Source organism: Dipodomys spectabilis, unplaced genomic scaffold (assembly GCF_019054845.1).
Source record: "Dipodomys spectabilis isolate Male_0828 unplaced genomic scaffold, ASM1905484v1 ptg000281l, whole genome shotgun sequence".
In the NCBI taxonomy this organism is placed as follows: Eukaryota; Metazoa; Chordata; class Mammalia; order Rodentia; family Heteromyidae; genus Dipodomys; species Dipodomys spectabilis.
The window spans coordinates 1089917-1108561 of NW_024870958.1; the positions used below are offsets into that span (position 1 = coordinate 1089917).

Here is an 18645-nt window from a genome sequence, read left to right on the forward strand (position 1 = left end):
GTCACCAATCAAGAGTTCCTAGAGGTGTTAACTGACATAGGTTGGAGCACAGTGGCTTCCTATATAGACTGCATGACCTCTCAAAACGGAGCTATCACAGCCCATCATAGTGACATCATAGAAGAAATGGACCAATCAGAGTCTGGGCCAGTGAAGTCAGAGAAAAAGTGGACCAATAATAGCTTGCCAGCATTGATACTCTAGCCCATAAGCTTCAAAGACTGTTGCTAAGGACTCCATGTGGGCTTGAGGTTGCTCTGGTCATTGTTATGCCATTCCTGAAACTACTAGGACAGTGGTCAAAGTCCTCTGATCTTGTAGAGGACTCCTGAATCTCATAAATTGCTTCTGTGGAGACACTGGCCAATAGCCTCCATGCTTGATGGCCACCTTATCCTATATTTGTTCCAGCAATGACATGGCAAGAAGACCTCCGTCCTTCTCAAGGACAGCTCTCCTACAATCTGCTTCTGAGGGGACAAGGCCAAGGCTGTCTTTGAGCCACAATCCTCACAATTCACCTTCCTGAGTAGTTAAGGTTATATGCCTGAGCCATCGTTAGGTACTTAGCTCATCTCTCACATTTGGGGGAAGTATATATATTTGTTAGAAAGGTTGGTATTAGATATGTCCTTTTAACACCTTAAATGTGTTGCCCTTGCTGTCTAATATTTAATCTAGTGTCTGATTAGAAATTTATCATAATATGATTGAAGATCCCTCGTTTGGTTTATTTTTAATTTCAATTTAATTTTATTGTAAAGGTAATGTACAGAGGGGTTACAGTTACATAAATAAGTACATTTCTTATGGAAGGAACATTGTTATCTCTTCCATCAATATTTTTTGTATGCTCAAAAAAAGAACTACTGATGCTTTTGCTGTTGCTATTGATCAATGGGTACTTTTGCTTTCTTTGTTCATGCATTTTTATAAGAAAATTTATATGCAGAGGGTTTACAGTTACTTAAGTCATCTAGAGTACACTTCATTTAATTTTCTAAATTTCAAATTTTGAACTTAAATATTTTCTTCTGTTTCTTTAAGGTAATTCTTTTTTCAGAGTTGTAGGACTAGTTAATATAATTTTGCATGATTTTTACACATGTGAATTATTCAGACACATATATTTTGTTTTTAAAATATTTATAATGTGAATATTTAAAAATTATTCTTTGAATTTTTTTCCTGAGGTAATCACAAGTCATATATATGTCTAGTTACTTTAAAAAATACTCTTACTACTTGGCACCAGGGGCTCCCACCTCTACTCGTAACTACTGAGGAGGCTTAAGAATAGAACCAGACCGAAAGTTTAGTGGACCTCCTTCTCAATCTATAGCTGGGTGCATTGGATCATTTCTACCACACTGCACTATCTACAGGCTAAGATTGGAAGGACTGCGGAATCCAGGCCAGCCAAGGTAGGAAGCTAGACAAGTTGGTCTGCAACTCTAATGTCATTGATGATAGGAAGGCTAAAATGACAGATCAGGTGCATGTTCTTGTGGAAAGGGAACCCCTATCCTAAAATTAACCACGGATATGACGCCTGCCTAGCAAGAGCAATAACACAAGCGAAATCCCCACAGTTTCCCACAACCAAAATAAGTATATACATTAACATACAAAAACTTAGTAGAATCTGTTCTTTGCTCTAATATCAGCTTTATCTGATTATCATATGATGTCACAGAATAGGTTCTTTATTAAACTTAAGATATATTTTAAGAGACCTAGAAAATTCTTTCTCACTTATTAAGTGCAAATGTATGGCAAATTGTCTCATTTCTTACATATTTGACTATCACTATAAATTCAGCTTATGATTATTATGAATAGTAACATATTCTGATTAATTACTTTACTTTGTAACAGTTTTTAAACTTTTTGCTTCTCTACTGAAGTTTAATTATTAAACCAACGTCAACTACTGGGGAAATACATGGACACCTCATTCCGACTGGTACTCAAAGTCTCTGGTTAGGCAATTCTGATGAAGACAAGGAAGAAGATGAAAAAGTGAGGAATGGTATCATTTGTAAGAAAAAAATGGAGAAGGATCCAAGCAAATTTCTTCTTTGGCCTGCTGAAATTAATCGACTTTCTACAGTGTGGCGAAAACTTTCCAAAAAGGCCACTCGTGTGAATACTAGGGATGACGATGAGTATACCGCTCTTCATCAAGAAACCTACAGTTGACACTGAGACATTGTCCATGAGTTGGTGGCTCGAGGCAGATATTCATGCAATAACTGTGAATGGCTGGACACACCTGCACAGTGCTTATACGTGGAATAATACCAGTGTGGCTTCTTTCTTACTTCATCATGATGCAGATACGAATGTCTAAACGAAAGGCCTCTTGACCTCCTTGCATCTTGCTGCTGGGAATAGAAACAGCAAAGATTTGTTTGATCTCCTTCTTTTGAACCATTATTTTAAACCAGGTCTGAAGAACAACTTGGAAGAAACTGCATTTGATACTGCCAAAAGATAACTATGTATGACTACCTCTTTGAAGTTGTGAAAGGCTGTACAAATTGTTCTCCTATGTCTTAATGATTTGGTTAAGTTACTTAAATTTCAAAAATGCGAGTCCATCCTTTGTCTCTGTACAAAATATTTTCACAATACAAAGCAACAGCAATATCTTACTTTAAAAATTCATGGATTCCATGGTATTCTTCCAAATGAATTGCCTGACTTTGATGGCAAAATATGTTCAAGAGTTGTTTGTATACATCTATAATGATTTCTGTAGAGCTTGTGATTTTTTAAATCAGAAATAATTTTACCATATTTGTTGAAATGAGTAGTACAGAACCTGAATATATTTCCAGTGCTTGTCTGAAGAAAGTATATTTTAACATATTCTGTATTCTGTTTGTAAAATGTCCATAATCTATTTCATTCTCTCCTAGATATAATACTTTGAATACTACATTGTTATATATTATATAAATTCATTAATAAATGTGTCCTTACAGATTGCATTCCATATAAAAAGAGTTTAAGATTCTTTTTTCTCCAAGGTCCTTATACTATTTTATTTCTTTGGGATAAAATTAAAATGTTATCTAATGTACAAGTTTTGTAAAGGTTATGCTATGTAAAGACCTTTCTAAGGTGAAGATTTAATACACTGATATCAAACTAACTTTTAATTATATGAATCACATATGTTGTTACCCTTGTATTTTTGTAATCAACTTTTTAATAACTGTTTGTAATTTCTAGCAACTGAAAAATAAAAAATATGGAATAATTCGCATATTTTCATATCATCCTTGTCCAAGTGGCATGTTAATCTCCATATTGTTGTAATTTATGTATACGTGCTGCCGAAGCATGTAGTATCCTGTATATTTAAGTAGTTAATGATGCAATCTCTATACAGGCATATATCCTTGGTTGTCTATTTGTAACAAGGAAACCTTATTGTTACTAACAATGCTACTGATCTTATTTCTCTGAAGTTCTGTGTATAGTGGAAAAAACATATTGTTCGGTAGATTGCTCACACTTGCATTTTTTTGCCAATGACTATTTTAAGTCTTTTTCATTTTAAATTTGATCATACTTTGAAGCCTTTATAGCTAGGCTCAAAGAGATGGCTTTTCAAGTACTTATTTATCAACTGAGTTAGCTTTGTGGAGCTAATGGATTCAAAGTAAGCCTTGCTGAAGAGCTACTTCTAAACTTTTGCAGCTTAAAATTTCCCAAATGAGGTCTTACTGGCACAAATGTCTAATGACCCTTTACCCTTCTTCCATGTAGTAACAGACCAAACAGAATATCTTACCCTGACAGCAAAGATTATCTTACTGGAACAAAACTATCTTAGTTACAAGGGATCATAGAGAAATAAACAGTTCTGACTAGAAAGTATTTTATCAAAATGTAATTGTTTATTATACCTACCATTTCAAAAATAGCTAAAGCCAAGAAGGTGAAAAAAATTGTTCTTATGCATGATTACCTAATGTCCTGACCTGTCTACCATCCAACCAGGCAGGAACATAAACTACTGAATTTATATCACCAAATATTTCCATAGATCCAGAAGAAGTCCATATTTTTCTCCTTGATATTAGGCCTTAAATTGGTAATGTTTTAATCACAGTGTTTCCTCTTGCCTCTAGGCTGTAAATCTACAAATGGTAAAGCTTTAGGTCTAACTCTACCAAACTCTGAGGTAGAGATAATGGAATAATACTGTAAAACAGAGTTGCCTTTGATACCCTAACCACAACAGAACAATGAAAAACATTTCCTTATATTACATATAGTTATATATTTTGTATTTTTATGTGCTAATTTTATGTTTCACACAATGAAACTTACTAAAATTAATCGATAATTTGACAAATAAATTGATATTTATTGCAATAAATAGATTGGAATATAAATAATTAGGTTTAGAATATATATTAGAATATAAGAAGTATCAATGCAATGTCTTCGGTATAAACTTGTGATACCTTCTAAGTGTTCTTAGTCTACTGAATTCACATGGTAAAAAAAAATGTTGTTTTCCTCTAATCTGCAAGGAATTTTACTCTGCTGCTCTGTATATTGTTTTAACTCCCTGGACCCAGAATGGATTTCTCCATATTTCTGATCATACCCAAATTTTGCTGATATGATATCCAAAAGGTATTATTATTCTACAGGACCCACGCGTCCTAGGATCCCAGGTCCCAGTTATCTGCATCATCAGATAACAAGGGCAAGTCTTCTCACCTAGGCCCATGCAACATGCCAACAGAAAGTAATTGAAGACTCATCTTAACTTCTCATTTCTTATAATAATTTAGGGCCCCAATTACACAGGGTTTAGCAGTAAGCAATTGTGAAATGCAAGGCAACTTAAAATGAAAGATGAGATCACAAAATCTGAGAGAAACTACTGTAATTCACACTTTCAATTTACAGATGACCAGCCCATACGAGTGAACAAGATCACAAATGTCACAAGAATATCTTTAATACCCCTCTCCTAATGATTAATGAAAGATTTTAGTCCAGTATAAGTAGGCCAAAAAATAGTTCCTGGAAGGATAAGATCCATAATTTGTCTACCAAGGCTCGGAAAACTTGAATTAGAAGTCAAATAGAATTCAGAAAAACATTAATTGAGAAGATCCTTAGTGCTTCAAAACACTGGTACTTCAGTAAAACTTGGTTATGTAGTATAAAAAGGTTGTCATTCTCAAATCAATGGTAAACTATATTTAATCTTCTGAAAATATATTCCTTTTAAAATAATGTTTTTAGGGCGTCCGGGCGTGGGGCCTGATCTCTTGGCCTAGGCGCTGTCCCTCAGCTCTTCAGCTTAAGGCTAGCACTCTACCACTTGAGCCACAGCACAACTTCCAGATTTTTTTTCTTTTTGTTTTTTTTTCTTTTTGTTTTTTTCTTTTTGATTTTAAAAGATCAAGAATATTTGCCTTATCATGTTGTTTGATGTTTTCCTTAAGAAATATGACTTCAAGTCTTGAATATGGGTACTCATCAGAGATGTGACAAACATAAAATCTGTCTTCTATTTCTATCATATTCCTCCACAGTAATAAATTTTAGTTTTCTTCTTTTCCCAAAAGTTATAGGTAGTAGAAAATATTATCCCATGTAAAATAAAATAATCACAAACCTTTGTACAAAGCCATTTATAAAAACTGCTAGTTAGCAAAACATTCTAAGCCATTTTTAAACTTTCTTGTTGACTAAAGATTAATCTTCCAAATGGATAAGAATAAAATCATGTCTAGGTCCTTCATGTCTCCAGTCTTTCAAATTGTTAATGCAAATAAATTAATTATGGAAATATAAGCTGATATCAGTTCAAGTATATGCAGGTTTGAAATGCCATGGAATGTATATAAACCTGTCAAAGTATGAACAGACAGTTTAACAGAATGACTATCAAGAAGTTGAAACCAGAGAAGAATATTAGTAAAAACATAGAATGAATGAAAAATTAAAAAGTGGCAAGTACAACTAGAATACTCAATGTACACATGTGATAAAGGAAGTGGTAAATCTGAAATAAATCTTGGAGAAGGGGTTGGTTGAGAATGATAGGAGTGACTCTGATCCAGGAGCACTGGACAATTACATGGACATATTTAATTGTAACACACTACCACAACCTTTTGAAATTCAGTTAAAAACACAACAAAAACCAAACACACAAATGTCACAACCAAACAGCAATCTCTAGAGAGTATGAATATGACCTCTCAAAATTTTAAATATTTAATCAAAGGCAGTATGGGAAAAGCAAACCAACTGTTCAAAGACGGCAGTTTGGGGTAGGGGAGAATTTTGAACAGATTTAAATAGATTGTCTAAGGTTATAAATCACCTACATCTGCAGCAAATATTTTCTAATGGGAGATCTCTTTGTCTGAACTGGATATTCCAGTCCTGAGATACACTTGATAGCTGGTGAATATAGAATGGAAGAAACAAGATCAAAACCCATTACTCCATTGGAGAGAAAACAGTCCTCTATGTTTTCTCTCATCTCTCTTTACTACTATTTTTCGTACTTTTCAGTCAAGTGATTTTGAATTATGTCTTTCCTTCTTTGTTCTGGCAAAGTAATCGGTCAATGTAATTCACTAAAGATTATTTGCCATTTTTTCTATTATGCTGTTTACTTGTCCAAGCGAGTCCATTAAACTTCCCTCTTGCATTTGGTTGCCACGAAAACCCAACATCTATGATAATGAGAACAACTCTCATGTAAAACATTGTCTCCAAAAAACCAATCCAAGAAGCTGTGATCACAAATATTTAGCTATACTTTTTTGTTCTTTTACCTTGAAAGTCTTCTTGTGTCTAAAGTGCCCGCAAAAATAAGTACTCCACCACTTTTTGGTTCAATTACTTCTAACCTTAAAGATAGTTTGCTAACAAGATGCTTAGAGGAAACCGAAGAATACTCCACTTTTATATTCTCACTTAAGACTCTCTTAGATACCATATCAGGAACAGTGAAGTTATTCTTTGCAAAATTACTTCAATAGATTATTTTTCTCTTGGTCTTGCATTTGCTTAACAAGATGTATGGAGGGGCTGGGAAGTTAGCTCAGTGGTAGAGTACTTGCCTTGCATGCTCTAGGCCCTGGGTTCTATTCCTCAGCACCACATAAGAAAAAAAGCCAGAAGTGGCGCTGTGGCTCAAGTGGTAGAGTGCTAGCCTTGAGCTGAAGAGCTGAGGGGCAGCGCCCAGGCCCAGAGTTCAGGCCCACGACTAGACCCCCCAAAAAAACAAAAAACAACAAAACAAGGTGTATGGAGAAGAATAGAGTTAAATCACCCATACCATGGATGACAGTGTCTGTTACAAAGGACAATACTTCTATGTCCTATTTCTATGTCCTCCTCTTAGCTCTTACCTGATTTCCAATTAATCACAGCTTCTTGGCTTAAAGTCTAGTGAAGTGGAAGGATTATAAGGCCTCCCCCACTGCTACGTCTTCATGGTTTCTCTTTTAAAACTGTTTTATTTGGATGTGGAATTTATTTTTATGTCTTCATTCGATCTAGTGTGCATTGAAGTGAGCCAAATAGGCTCTGTAAAACCACTTTAGGTAGCAAAAATATTAAGACAATCTATTTAAAAAAGTTTTGGCCTCCCTCCACTGCTGAAGCCAATACGCTTAGCTAGGGCTTCTAAGAACACTGTTTTCTTACTTTTTCCATTTGCTCTTCTTTTCTTGGCTTATGTAATAAGAGAAGTCTTCACTGTCTCATGTTAATAATGATATTATATTTTTGAGCCACTTAGAAATGTGAAATCATTGGTTTGAAGTATCCAGATTTTTTTCTGTTTCAGTGTTTTATGTGCAAAGACATTGTAGAAAGTATTATAAACAGAAATGTGTAAACCCAATACCTTCTTTCATTGTGGAGGGCACTTTCTCCCTAAATAGTTTGACCCCAATTATCTTTTTCAGAGAATTACTGTTTGGTAAGTAAAGGTCAAATCACAATTTTGATGTCTTTTTTTAAAGTACTTTGAATTTAAATTCCACTACAACCTTGTTTCACACAGTAAGAGTATATTTCTTGGGTAAGGACAATTCTCAAGGTTACCTACAGGATTTACAGCAAGGTTTGTGAGGTTTGTTTGTTTAGTGTGAAAAAGAGCCATCTTCACCCACATTGCTCCCTCTGAGCTAAGTCTCCATGGATTTCTTTGCATGAAAGCCTATTCTCCCAGGCAATTTAAAAAAAATTTTAATAGGCTAACTTGTTAAAACGTTGAACAATTAAAATTTACCTGTCATAACTTTAAAACTCTTTTGAAATTCCTTTAACAGAATCCTAATTCCACCTTTACCATCAAAAACAGTTAATATGTTGTTTTCATGATATCGTGTCCATGCAACTATTATTTTCCAGGGCCTTTGTTATGCTATATATATGAGCATATATGCTGATGCTAAGCAAAATGAAATCCAAGATATGGAAACAGAGATTTTTATTTGTGGTTGTTGTTTTTAATGTACTATGTGATTTCTATTTTCTTTTGGCATTTTTCCCTATGGTTTATTCCCTGCTGTATTTGATTTTGATACCCTGTGTATTGGTATACATTTACCTTAATTATGGAAGGGAATAGGAACAACAAAATGGCGAGAAACAGGACAAAGGGCAAACCAATGCAATAGAAATGCTCACAAGACAATATGATGGAAATGTACATTACAACTTGTAAGGGGTATTGTGGTGAAGGAAAACTGTGAGAAAAATGAGAAAGGGGATAACAAGTTTGAAACATTATGTATTCACTACCTTACAATTTTTGTAACTCCACTGTACATAACTTTGACAAGAAAATCAAATTAAATAAATAAGCTACATGAAATAAAATTTCACTGTATTGGTATAGTAGATATTATTATTTTAGTAACTTTTAAAAATCAATACTATTTGGCATTAAATATGAATTAATTACCCTTTTTTATCAGAGGGCCATCAACTTGAATGTTATCTAGCTAGACAATATTTTCACAATATACTTGCCAATATTTTGAAAAAAGAATAAATTTAAACTTTCTCATACTAAAACAGAAAACAGTTTCATTCTATGGAAACCCATAACTTTTAAAAGTAAATAAGTTGTTAAGAGGACAGAATATATGTGTTCTTCAAAATTCCTATGACTAATAACTACTCATTTTCAAATTCTGAGCATTCCTACCTGAGAGCTTCAAAACAGTACCTGTTTGCATGTTATGTAATTCTGCAATAGATTCATATTCCAATGGGTTGCTACAGATTGAGAAGTAAACAGAAAAATAGCCACATTCTGGTAAAGGATAAAACTATGAAGCATCTGTAATAATTCATTCTTCAAGAGTAAACAATTGTTTATCAGAGTAAGCTATTATTTCTATGACCATTAATCCGAAGATTCATGCCATAAAGTCATCCTAGCCCAACAGATTCCAAGGTGTAGAGTGCACCTCAAATTTCCCTTAACTTACATCACGAATAGCTTATCTCTATTGTGAAAAAATACTACACTTCTGCTAATGTGATGCCTTCCATGTTCTTGAAAGAATACCACAATAAACTGGGTTGCATCATTTTCCCCCACTGGTATTCTTGAGATGAGAACATTTGCAAATATTATTCATATTTATACTTTTTTAACTATCATAGATATTCAGGATGCTAAAAGCGCAATGTTACAGTTCAAAGCCCACCCAGGCAGGAAGGTTCCTTAGATGTTTATCTCCAATAAACTTCTCAGCAAAAGCCAGACAGAAGTGGCACTGAGATTGAAGTGGTAGGGCACAAGCCTTGAGCATAAACAGGCTCAGAGACAGTGTTCAGGCCCAGAGTTCAAGCACTAGGACAAACCAATAAAACAAAAACAAAAATGAAAACAAACCCAAACCTAGCATTTTTCTCATTGTATACAGAGGCACATAATTAAGGAAATTGCTTCCTGTGTTACATAGATGGAAGAAAGAAGATGTCACACAATTATTCTCCTCATACTATGTTATACCAAAGCCTCAAAAATTGCTTTTTCTAAATTTATAAATTAATATCATCCATTTCTTGGCAACTCTGTCTACATTATTCACATTATCATTTTATACATGAATTGTTGGAATTATCTATTAACTAATTTCTAATTATATCTCTCTTGAAAGAATATTCTAGGCAAGTAGACTGCAAGAATCATTTGTGAATTTGTCAATTAAACCCTCTACTTAAAAATAATTTTGGCGCTGGGAAGATGGCTCAGTGGTAGACTGCTTGCCTTACATGCATGAGGCCCTGGGTTCGATTCCTCGGCACCACATAAGAAAAAAACCCGCAAGTGGTGCTGTGGCTCAAGTGGTAGAGCACTAGCCTTGAGCTGAATAGCTGAGGGACAGTGTGCAGCCCCAGAGTTCAGGCCACACGAATGACAAAAAAAGAAAAGAATTTTGTAGTATCCAATAGAATATGAAATTACAAACAAAACCAAAATATTTATTTTAAATCTCAATTCTAATTTAGCAACATTTACAAAGTCCTACATTAGACAAACTTTGCTATTTCTCCGGCTTAAGCTTTTATAATCCTTCATAATTTCTTTGGAATCCAACAGAATGATGATTACTTACTTTGTCAAATTTTGGAAGGTATTCATGAGTCATTTTGCATCTAAGAGTATTTTGTAATGGAGAGAGAATTTAAAACACAAGTGAGGATTATATATGAGTTGCATTTCAATAGGTAACCTGACTTCTCAAAAAATGACAAAATTATCCCAACCTTCCAACAGTGTATTCCTTTCTTGTTTGGTTTGTTTTATTTAGACAAAATTATACTAACTAGTCCAGGGAAGGTATCACTATGTAATTCCACTCTCTAATATTCTGTTTTAGTCTGAGTGCTAGAATTCTAGGCTTATATTACATTGCCCTGCCATAGTTTCTTGTTTTATTTAATCTAGATACAGATTAGAAATTCTGAATTTCTCCAGTGATATTACCCACTACACTGCTCAGACTGTTCCTGTACTATTTTCAAACATTTTCTAACATTTGACACGGGATATGAACATTTTCAGATGCACCTGCGGGGTCTCTGATTCATTCCTCAATGTGTCCGATACCTTTAATAATGATTACTTGACTCTCTTACTATCTCTGGTCCCTACCTATGTAATATTCTCAAACATTTTTGAAAAAAGTAACTTGAGGACTTTCTAATATTAAAAATTATCACATGATTTTAGTCTTACTCAGGACATATTTTCTATTGTTTTCAAGCTTTTCTACATATTATGAGTCATTTCATTTGTGTTTTGTGTGTGCACATATAAGTGCCTCAGTGTGTATGTGTATGTTTGTATGTATGTATGCAAAAGCCTCAATCTCTTATTCATCAATCTTGCTCATGACTGGTATTCCATCACCTGAGCCATTCTTCCAATCCAGCTTTTGGCTCCTCAATTATAGGTACTGTTGCAAAGTCTGCTCTACCCTAGCTGGATGCAAACTGAACTATGCAGACTCCTTTACATTCTTAGGTTTTATTTCTCCAGGAGTATCAACTTTTAAGCTATAAACATTTTTGTGAGTGTAAGTCTATGCTGTAGCCCAGGTTTGTAACTCAAGAATTCATATAAAGATAGATGAATATACCCATTACATACCCTGAGTGTATACTGTTAGAAATGTGATCATAAGCTGAGTGGTGGTGAGATCTAAGGATGGGGGTTCAAAGCCAGCCCGGGTAGGAAAGTTCCGGAGACACTTTTCTTCAATTAACTACAAGAAAACTGGAAGTGGCACTGTGGATCAAGTAGAGCATTAGCCGTGAGCTGAATAGCAGAGGAACAGTGCCCAGGCCCAGAGTTCAAGTGCCAAGACCACCACCACCAACAATAAATATATAAGGAAAGAAAAAGAAATATCATCTTAGCCAGCAGTTCAGTGCTAGTATAAGCCCTATTCTCTCAAGATGGATTTTTTTCCAGTGAAGTCCATGCTCTTATATCTGACTTGCATTGGAACCAGAATTATACTTCCATTCTACTTTCTACATAGTTGTGTGATTAGCAAGCGTGATTTAGAAAGAGAGTGGCCTCATACTTCGTGTTCCACTTAGGAGTAATGCTTTCTCTATATCACTCCCATAAATCTACATACGGGACTTGGCTTTATTGTTTCAATGTTGTCTTATTTGTAGAGTCTTCTATAGTGTATTGAACCCATATACTTTAACACAGAATTTCTCTTTCTCCTATTATTGCTATAGTTTCCCTTACTGTTAACTCAAATACACTTGGGAAATAATGTGCTGTACATACACTCACAAAAAGAATGATCTAAGAACCTTCTTTCCATTTAAAATCCACTTTAATTTACAGAGACCTTACAGAGATTGAACTCAATATACTCATGGATAATATATTTATAAGCAATATAAATTTCATATGATCTCTTTACTAAGTTTTCTCTGAAACACGTGTTACCTCAGGTCCAATGGTGTCCTTGTGTTATTTCAGTGAAGCCAGAAAACATTCATTATACCTGAAGAAGCACCATCGATTGTTACTGGAAGTAAAGGAAACTGGATATGGAAACTGATCCCAGGAGAGGAATGGAACATAGAGGAATGACATAGTTCAAGTTAACTTGTGCTTTCCTTTTTACTGTACAAGAAAAGAATCATAAGGCTTGAAGGAAACTCTGTCCTGGACTTTTTCGACTATGTTCTTTTCTCATAAAAAACTTTTCTGTAAAGTTATAGTTGAGAGTATTACAAAAAGAAATAATGTGCCATTTGAAAGCCATCATAGAAAAAATGAAATAACGTTGTTTTAAATGTGTTCTACGGCAAAGAAACAAAGACAGGGAGGTTTTAAAGTGCCTTACGGATGGATATTTCATCCCAGAGATGAATCTCTATTTGCAGGAGTCAGTTATCAATTTCTTTAGCCTGGTCCTGAGTTCTCCAGAGCAATAAGGATTCCAAAAAAGCAGGATCCAGTGAGTATGATCACCAAAAGGAGCCTCTTGTCAAATGAGTACTCCTTTAAGGAGGGTCCCAAAGAAATATCTGGGTTTTTTGTTTGCTTGTTTGTTTAGTTTGTGCTGGTTCTGGGGCTTGAACCCAGATGCTGGACCCTGTCCCTGAACAGTTTTCTTTCCTGCCCACCTGCCCCCAAAGCTAGTACTCAACTGCTTGAGCCGAAACTCTACTTGTGCTTTTTTGGTTTTTAATTAGAAATGAGTTCGACACACTATCTTGCCTGGGTTAGCTTTGAACTAAGATAGTAAGAAAGCTAAGTGACATCAACTGAATAGACTTCTCTTTTGAAACAACTAATATTTGATGACGTTTTTTGTAAAGCTAATATTTGACAATTTTTAAAAGTAGAGAATATGTCCAACAAAGAAGCCATAAAGTAAATAATTCAGCAAAAGTAGGTGCATTAAATCATTTTGGAATTTATTTTTCTGCTTAGGAAGATTATTAATCTTGTCGTTCCTTTGGGGGAAACAAAGTCATATTTCACTTTATTTGTTGTTCGTGGGGCTTCAACTCTGATCCTGGGCACTGTCCCTCAGCTCTTCAGGTCAAGTAGAGTGCTCTACTACTTTTGCTACAGCACCACTTCTGGGTTTCTGGTGTTTAATTGAAGATAAGGGTCTCATGGGATTTCCTGACCAGGCTGGCTTTCAACCACAATCCTCTGGTCTCAACATCCTGAATAGCTAGTATTACAGGCGTGAACCACCAGCACCTGGCTCATATTTGCATTTATGTGCACTGAATGACACTATGTAGACAAACAATGGAAATTTGAACCAAATGATGCCATTGCATCTTTTCAGAAAATTTGAGGTAGCAATAAGTATGTCCTCCTTTTCCATTCTGTTACATTAATGACTCATTAGGTATGGACTCCTCCATTAGCATCCTCTACCATTTATATAGGTGTATTTAGTATCAGGAAATGTTCATAGAGAAATATAGAAAGACAGATTTTTAGAAAGCAAAGGATATCGAGTATGAAAGAACAGCATAGAGATATACATTTATAACAGAGATTAAGAACCAGCCTAAGAGATTTAGAATGCTAAAGGCAATGAGGAATAAGCCTAGTTGAAAACTAGTTCTTCAATAACCAAAATTGTTTTCTAGAACAATTTTTGGTATACCTTAGTTACTATCATTTATTCCTTCGATCTGGAGTTATTTTTTCTCTTGTGTCACAACTGTTAATTAGCCTCTGCCTTTTTGTTGCGGTCACTGAGCAAAAAGTTTTCCAAATGTCACTTAGATTACCCTTCTCTTTGTGATTAGCAGTGACCACACAAAATCCTGGAATCTTTGAATTTCCAGAATTAATCTTCACCTAACATCTAAGCACATTCCTGGCATTAATTGCTGTGACCTAATGACAAAAACTTTTTTTTCAACACAGTATTATAAGTAAAATACATGAATTAGGGACTATTGTCAGGTGTCAGTTTGGAAGGAGCAATTATATATTCAAAGTATGGATCCTTTATTTTGCATTTACTAATTTTTTTCTTTTTATATTCTGAAAATACTGTACAGAGGGGTTACAATTACATGGGCAAGATGAGTACATTTTTTTATCAAGCATTGTATCCTCCTCCTTTGGTTCCCCTTCCCACCCCCTCCCATCCTCCACCTGCCCCCAGAACCAATCTTCCTTCCCACCCCCCCACAAAAGTTGTAAAGTTCGTTTTTGACATAACGACTTGTACATCTCATTGTTGCAATGGGTCCACCAGTATCCCTATTTAAATGATGTGTTTTTTCCCTTCCTCTCCACAAATTATACCATTATCAAGTACAGTGAAAGCAAGGATTATACTCTGGGTGAGGGACATACAAAACAACAAAGAAATAATTTCATAAATGTGTTAGAAACAATCACATGAAAGAAAAAATCACGTAAATACATATCTTAGGGTTCATTTCCCTAACAGCAACATATCTGATCTTTTCTGCTTGACTCAGACATACACTAGTTATTGCAAATAAGGGAAACCCAGGACTTTCTTTCTTTCTTCCTTCCTTTCTTTCTTCTTTCTTTCCTTCCTTCTTTCTTTCTTTCTTTCTTTCTTTCTTCCTTCCTTTCTTTCTTTCTTTCTTTCTTTCTTTCCTTCTTTCCTTCTTTCCTTCCTTCCTTCTTTCTTTCTTCTTTCTTTCTTTCTTTCTTTCTTTCTTTCTTTCTTTCTTTCTTTCTTTCTTTCTTTCTTTCTTTCTTTCTTTCTTTCTTTCTTTCTTTCTTCTTCTTTCTTTCTTTCTCTCTTTCTTTCTCTCTTTCTTTCTTTCTTTCTTTCTTTCTTTCTTTCTTTCTTTCTTTCTTTCTTTCTTTCTTTCTTTCTTTCTTTCTTTCTTTCTTTCTTTCTTTCTTTCTGTCTGCCTGTCTGTCTTTCTTTCTTTATGTCTGTCTGGCTTTCTTTCTTTCTGTCTGTCTGTCTGTCTTTCTTTCTTTCTATCTTTCTGTCTTTCTTTTTTTGCTCAAGGCTAGCATTCTACCACTTGAGGCACAGCATCACTTCTAGTGTTTTTTTTGCGTATGTGGTACTGGGGAATTGAACCCAGGGTTTCATGCATGCTAGGCAATCACTGTACCATGAAGCCACATTCACAGAGCCCTAAATGACTTTCTTAAGATGGCTTTACATTTTCATTCCATAGCTATATCATAATTTTGGCCACGTGCTAGAAAATGATGTAAAAAACAATACAATACAATAAGTCCAGGAAGGTTGGATGGAAAATGAATAACCGTCATGGTCTAGGCAGGGCACAGAGGGGCTTACATCATGGAGCTCTTTCAACAGTCTGAGCTAGACAGCTCCTGACCCACAGCCCACCTCCTGAATGAGAGGGCTACCTTAGGTTCCAGCCACATAGGGACACTGGGCCACCTCATCCAGAAAACATTCAGCCAGTTACTATGAGAGAGACGAAGAAAGAAAATCAGAATTATGCTTAAGTTGGGTGCCGGTGGCTCAGAACTCTAATCTTAGCTATACAGGAGGCTGAGATATGAGGATCAGGGTTCATAGCCAGTCCGGGCAGGAACGTCTGTGAGACTCTTATCTTCAAACAACCACCAGAAAACCGGAAGTGCGCTCAAGTGGTAGAGCACTAGCCTTGAGCTGAAGAGCTCGGGAACAGCGCCCAGGCCTAGAGTTCAAGACCCACAACTGACAAGAAGTGGATTCCCACCACATGAAGTGGACTGAATAGCACCCATTGTCCCAGGGAGCATGGTAGAGAAGACAGGCTGAGCTTCCTGTGACCTTGAGGTCATAAGTAGGTCACCCAGCTTCTCCGTGCATCTGTTTCCTCATCTGCAAAACTCAACATAGTAAAGGATCCCCTTCCTCATGGGGATAGGGTAATGATGAAAGCCATGTTTTGTTTCATAATCCCACACCTGTTGCACAATTAATAATAGACCTCACCTGAGCACTTTCCGGGTATCTTCCTGTCATATGCTCACAGAATTGTCGAGAACCTTATCTGAAGGATGCTCCCTCTGTGCCTAGCCATGCTCCACAGATCCCTCTGTATAAATCCCTTGTTTCCTCACAACTGTCCTGTGAGGAGACTGAGGTCCGATGGTTTCATCACTATCCAGAGTTTCACCTGTGGTCAAGAATCTGCTGGCATGGACTAAAAGTTTAGGATAGTCTATCTAAACCAATAACTGAGCATGGCGCTACATGTCTACCATCCCAACTACAGAGGACCATGCTTGGTGGAGCATACCTGTTACAGATAGGAGGACCCTGATCCAGCACAGCCTGAGTCTCTATTGAGCCTCTTTCTCAGAAATGCCCAAGACAGAAAGGTGGCTCCTCAGAGCCAGGGAGAGGAAACAAGCAGGGAGTCATGGTGCCCCCAGTGGAGTGTCTGACCAGGGGTGGTGTTGGGGCAGCCACTCGCCTGTGCTGCTCGGAGAAGCTGTTGGCAGCTGTTCCAGGTGGGAAGAGCAGCTATGGAGGTGGCATTGTGGACACATGGGCCCAGAGCAGAGGACCAGGGGCAGGGACCTGGTTGGGGCCTTATGCCTGCTGGCAGTGCGCCATTGCCTGAGGTTTGAAACCCAGCACCGCAAGAAGGGGGAAGGGAGCAGGGGCACTGGTGGGAGCATCAATTTCCTACCATACTCCAAACTCTCCTAGAGTCTCCTGCTGATCACTCAACCACCTCTACCTTCCTCAACTTCTGGTAGTGTTGTAAACAAACAGAGGGAATCCCAGTGCTATCCAGCAGCATGGAATGTGGGCGTGGCCACCATTCTTGTATCCCATTGGTCAGAAAGGAACATGAAAGAATGGGGGTGTGGCCAGAATCCTGTGATGCAGGCAATATGGGCAGAGCAAGATGACAGCGGCTCCCCTAGCCTTTTTCCCAGGGAACTCTGTCCAATGCAGTTGGGGACAAGAGGGTAACCTGCTTTAGCTGGATGGCTGCACAGATTGTTTTGTATGTGTGTTTGTTGCCAGTCCTGGACCTTGAACTCAAGATCTGGACACAGTCTGTGAGCTGCTTTTGTTCAAGGCTGGCTTTTCCTCCACACTTGATATGTTGGCACTGAAGTTGGAAAGGTGTCTCAAGGACTTTCTTGGCTTGGGTGACTTTGACCATGATCCTCCTTTCACAGCCTTGTAAGTATCAAGGAGGACTGCTGAGAGCCACTGGTGCCTGCCTAATCATTGGTCTTGCTGATGTTCTTGGACAGAATGGTGAGTACCCTATTCTCGCTGTGAAGTGGTGGGAGCTGGAGCCCACAGTTCGAATCCTGATCCTGCCACCTCCAAATGGCAGGAGATCCTAAGAAACTTGTTCCTATCTATATGATACCCAATGGAATATTATGTATGTCAGGATTGAATGGGCAGTTCTTGAATGATTCAATGATAAAATTATACACAATTATATTATAGGACACTAATCAATTTTAGTTAATACTTTATTAAGCATTTAAACAATCACATTCATAAAATGGAGACATAATGAAATACCTAAGAATTGGGCCACACATACTATAAAGGTTCCATTATTTTTCTGCCAGGACTGGGATTTGAACTCATGGTCTGGTAATTATGTTGCACTGTGTGGGAAGTGGAAGTTTCTTGATGTCAAGAAATTCAATTCTGTTCCTTAGGCCTGATATCGATCCTCAGCACTAGAAAACATCCTATTCATGTACAATTTACATATATGATTTATATTTACATACATATGTTGACTATATTGCATTTTAGTGTAGTTATTTTATTTTTTGTTTTGTTCATGTATTGACCGTTTATTTTATTGACTATTATGGCACATAGAACATTGATTACATAAGGATATAGGTGTGCATATATACTCCACTTCATACCTGACAACAAGGACATTCACAGAAAAGGAAAACATGTGTTACCATCAGCTTATTACTCAACAATTCATTGTTTGGGAATGCTGGCATCTGAACTCATGGCCTACAAGGCCAAATTCATGAATGGGTGAGTGTCGGCATGCCCTCCTGGGGCAAATTGAGCTGACAGACTGTTCCCAGGACCTGAGATTGAGCCCAGGAGTTAACAAAATAAGAACATATTGACATGT

General features: G+C 36.5%; 1 pseudogene; it reads right to left on the reverse strand.

Moving 5' to 3' along the window:
- Positions 1-3253: 3253 nt before the first annotated feature.
- On the reverse strand, positions 3254-3353 carry LOC122126509 (annotated as a pseudogene).
- Positions 3354-18645: the final 15292 nt, after the last annotated feature.